The sequence below is a fragment of the Sitophilus oryzae genome, unplaced genomic scaffold, assembly GCF_002938485.1.
Source record: "Sitophilus oryzae breed Bouriz unplaced genomic scaffold, Soryzae_2.0 scaffold_1054_pilon_pilon, whole genome shotgun sequence".
NCBI classification, from domain to species: domain Eukaryota; kingdom Metazoa; phylum Arthropoda; class Insecta; order Coleoptera; family Curculionidae; genus Sitophilus; species Sitophilus oryzae.
In genome coordinates, this window is record NW_022145676.1 from 16,035 (window position 1) to 20,761 (window position 4,727).

Sequence of the window (4,727 nt, forward strand, 5' to 3'; positions counted from 1 at the left end):
ACCAATATTTTTAACTAGTCGCTCTTATGCACTCCTGATACAAACCCGAGTAATTCTATTTGTCAAAGAGTGCACGAAAATTTTTAAAACTAATCGAAAATTGCCGATTTTAATCAGGGTGCAGCAAGAGTTGAGAAACAGAGTACCACATGTAAATATAGCACCGATCAACGATATTTCTGCTATCTCTAGAACTTCGAGCTCGTTTCCAAATCTATAGTATTATAATATCTCAAAAGAGCTATAAGTGTTAGAGAGGAACGGAACTCGGCATTCAATTCGCCTTTCAACCCTCTATAAGTGGTGCATAATTAGGGCGCGATCGGAGACCAAAATTTTGGCGAAAATGAGGTAAGGTGTTAACCTTCCTTCATTTTTCCTCAAATGCTTACTCCAATCGCTAATATATATAGAAGAATTGAAAAACGAGATCCGTTCCTCTCTAACCCTTATAGTTTAGAAGTTATGGCCGTTTTTCGAAAAAATCTAACTCATTCTAACTCGTTGGTCTAGTACTCTAGTTTTTCACCTAGTCGAATTATTTTGACCAACTTTTGTTAAAAATCTGACCATACTGAGAATAAATGAGAGCGAGGATTTAAAAATTAGTAGCAACATGTATTTATATGTGCTCTTTTAATATAAATAATTTTCTACTATATTGTATTTACCTCCTCGCTCTCATATATTCCTGATACAAAACTTAGATTTTCTCAACCTGACATAAAATTGTACCAAAATTTTTAAACGTCAAAATCACCGATTTCTATCGGGAGCATATAAGAGTGAAGAGGTAAGGAGATATGTATTAAAGATATAAAACCCATGGAAATAAAAAAGTATTTTAACTAATTATCTTTATTTATAATACAAAACGTACAAAAATAAAATACAATATATACAAGGTGTATCAAAAAAGATGCACGTAGTGGACCTGGATCATGGTGCGATGTAGTTGGAAACTTCTGCACTGAAAAGAATAGAAAAATAATATTAGTACGTTAGCATTATACCGTATGATCGAATAAAAACGGCGTCAGCGATGGCTATGAAATGAAGATCGCCGTCATTTCATATGTAAATTTATATGGGAAATGTCATCGATCGTCATTTCCAAACCAACTGGACGCCGTTTTTATTCGATCATACGGTATTATTATAGCGTATGATCGAATAAAAACGGCGTCAGCGATGGCTATGAAATGAAGATCGCTGTCATTTCATATGTAAATTTATATGGGAAATGTCATCGATCGTCATTTCCAAACCAACTTATGTAAATGTATATGGGAAATGTCATCGATCGTCATTTCAAAAGAACTGACGAAAAAAGTTTTTATTCGATCATACGCAGCCATTATAGCGTATGATCGAATAAAAACGGCGTCAGCGATGGCTATGAAATGAAGATCGCTGTCATTTCATATGTAAATTTATATGGGAAATGTCATCGATCGTCATTTCCAAACCAACTTGACGCCGTTTTTATTCGATCATACGGTATTATTATAGCGTATGATCGAATAAAAACGGCGTCAGCGATGACTATGAAATGAAGATCGCTGTCATTTTATATGGGAAATGTCATCGATCGTCATTTCCAAACCAACTGGACCGGTTTTTTTTTATTACATATACAAAATCTGTTTCTTACAATATGATCGAAAAAAAAAAACGGCGTCAGCGATAGCTATGAAATGAAGATTACTGTCATTTTGTATACAAAATTATACGGGGAATGTCATCGATTGTAATTTCCATGCCAACTGAATGTCGTTTTTTTCGATCATACGGTATATTTTTATTATTTTTTGTAGCCTCACGGCTATTTATTTATTACCTATTATTTTGAATACCAATGGAATATAAACTAATTTTGTATATACAGTGTGATCAAATGAAAAAGGACGTCATAGCAGGCATATAGAAATACTTCCCAAAATAAAGAAATTTTCATTTCTAAACCAATCTTGACGCTGTTTTTTCGATCGCATACTACCGCATGATAAAAACAGCATTAAGTTGGCTTGGAAAAGACCATCGATATAATTATGCATATAAAAATACCACGATCTACATTTCCAAGCCAATTTTAACGCCGTATGATACCATGTAATCACAAAAAAACTGATAGTAAACGAAATAAATTTATTACTTACTTTACCATTTCTGTGTCTTATTTAAGATTTTCTCTAATGAGGACTCTTTGGCTGGTTGATTACGTGGTGCTGTCTCAGGAATGTTTGCTTTTCATATTTCTAGCTATAAAAAATGTTTTGCTATAGTAAATATAACATAAAATCCAGAAATACTTGCTTTTAACCATGTAAATAAGTTATTACTTTGATATTTAAAAAATTATCAAAGTAATAACTTATTAACATGGTTAAATGGGCTATTTTTCCATTAAAAACTAAGTTAAGGAATGAACAACAATGAATTAAAAAGTTTTTTTAATTCAAAGTAGAAACATAATGGATTGACATTTCTCCCTAAGCTATAGGCAACTCAATATACACCAAAAATATTTTTCTTAAAATAATTTTAAATAAATATTAATATAGCTAAAATTAGAAATATCTAGGGTTTGTTTTATATTTACTATAACACAAGTAAAAATTTACAGCTTATACTGTGACCATTTGATTAATATTTCAACAATCTATATACACACACAATGGACAGTTGAAGAATTTTTGGTTGAAGAAATTTTATCTAAGACATTTACTGATACATAAAGTAAAATGTTCACACGGAGTAAGAAGGAATCTAAATAATTCAAATAATGAAATTAATATATTAATAACCCACGTAAGGACTTCATGAAACCAAAAGTGAATCTTGATTGGCCTGAACTTGAGTTGTTTAGAAAGTACACTTTAAAGCACAACTCATTTTAATACTAAAGACAAAATTAATCTGAGAAGTTTTGAAAAAAATTTCCACACATCCAAATGGAAAATTGTTTTTAATATCTACATGAAATAGAACTTTACTCTCGTTATATTAATACTAATACTAACATTGAGTTTTCTAAAGAAATTTGTGCGTTATATTTAAGTAATTTTATTGTAATACTCACTTGATATATTTAAGTGCTTTATTTAACACTCCAGAACGATGCAAAGAAGTAAATTATGTACAAAAACCAGTTGTCTTAGTAAGAATTTTCTCTTCCCATGCATTTACATTTTGTACGAGGAGAAAACAGTCTATCCTTCCTCAGCTGACCTAAGTTGAATTGTAGCATAAGGTATTTTACTACTGTCACATTTAAGACATTTTCTTTCCACTATAGACCCTTCATTTTCTTTTGTCTCGACATCAAGCTCCTTCAAATCTTCCTTTATCTCTCGTACATGATGGGAATTAAGGTGTACCGTATAAAGTACTGTACTGTTCTCGTCTCTTAACACTAAAATATTAATAATATCTATAAATAAAGCTCAGGAAACATGTAATATACAATCAGAATTGTACTATTTCGAACAAATGCTTACATAACTACTTTCAATGCCCTTAAGAGCGGTAATGTTGAACCGCAGTCTGAACAAAAATTACCTACCTTTTCAAACGAAGACAACATAGTTTGGAGGTATTCATTTTATTAATTTACGTTCTAAAAATTAACTAAAAACATTGAAAAATTTCCAAACGTTTCGTGTTTTCTTAGGTTAAAATAAAATATAGTGTAAAATTTCACTCAGAGATGGCGCTAATTCAACACTTTTCGGGCTCTAAAAATTACAGAATTCTATAAATTGATTTTAATTTTCCAAATAAACTTCAGTTACTAATTAATAGATGTCGCAAAAGTATTTTTTTATTACAGAAACCTGTAACACATTGGAAAAGATTAGTCTATTTCTCGATAGGTGTCGCCACAATCTAACAAACTACAGGAATCATTAGTAGTTTAAGTTTGGCAACCGTCTTATAGATGGCGCCACGAGTTTTAAATTGATTTAGTTTGAGAAATTGCTAATAGAGGACGCCACAAGTCTCAAAATTTATTTAGTTCAATAATTTGCCAACAGTTGGCGCCACAATATATTTAAATTTACCATGTTTTATTTCTTTTTTGGTGAATTTATTTAAATTCGGTTTTAAAATCGTGCAGAAAAAATAAAACCATCTTTTTTTCATAAAATTATATTATATCACTTTGCACTATTATATACATATGTAGTTGTAGTATTAATTTAGCTTAATTTCTTGAACTGTAATATTTCATAAATTATGCAGAGATTCATAGGAATGCAGTTTAGTTTAAATAATAGACATTATATCTTTGTCATATTATATTTTTTTCCATATATTTTAGTTACAAAAACGTTTAGATTGTGGTTGAAACGTTTTTGTAATTAAAATGTTTGGAAAAATATAATAAGACATAGATATAATGGCTATTATTTAAACTGAACTGCATTCCCAAAAATCTCTGCATAATTTATCAAATATGTAGTTATATAGAACGATATATAACACTACATTTTAGTTCATAATTCTCCACTATAGTGTTTTATATAATATTTCGACACCTACCTATAGTACTCTTTATGCAAGGTGTATTTTAAAAATACATTTAAAAAATCAACATGTTATTTTGGCGAATCTCCAAAAGAAATTAAATTTTTTTTATATATAAATGATGACATAGAGATAAAAAAAATGTCTTAGTTAATAAATTTGAATCACCCTTGTATACTTATGAACACCGTTTTTTG

The 4,727-nt window shown here is 29.9% G+C and overlaps 1 long non-coding RNA gene across 1 annotated transcript; it reads right to left on the reverse strand.

Moving 5' to 3' along the window:
- Nucleotides 1–904: 904 nt before the first annotated feature.
- Nucleotides 905–3,662, reverse strand: LOC115875270. The gene is made up of 4 exons (XR_004048989.1): nt 3,566–3,662; nt 3,083–3,415; nt 2,160–2,262; nt 905–970 (listed from the first exon to the last, which is right to left on the reverse strand). It is a non-coding gene; the product is annotated as an uncharacterized LOC115875270 (long non-coding RNA).
- Nucleotides 3,663–4,727: the final 1,065 nt, after the last annotated feature.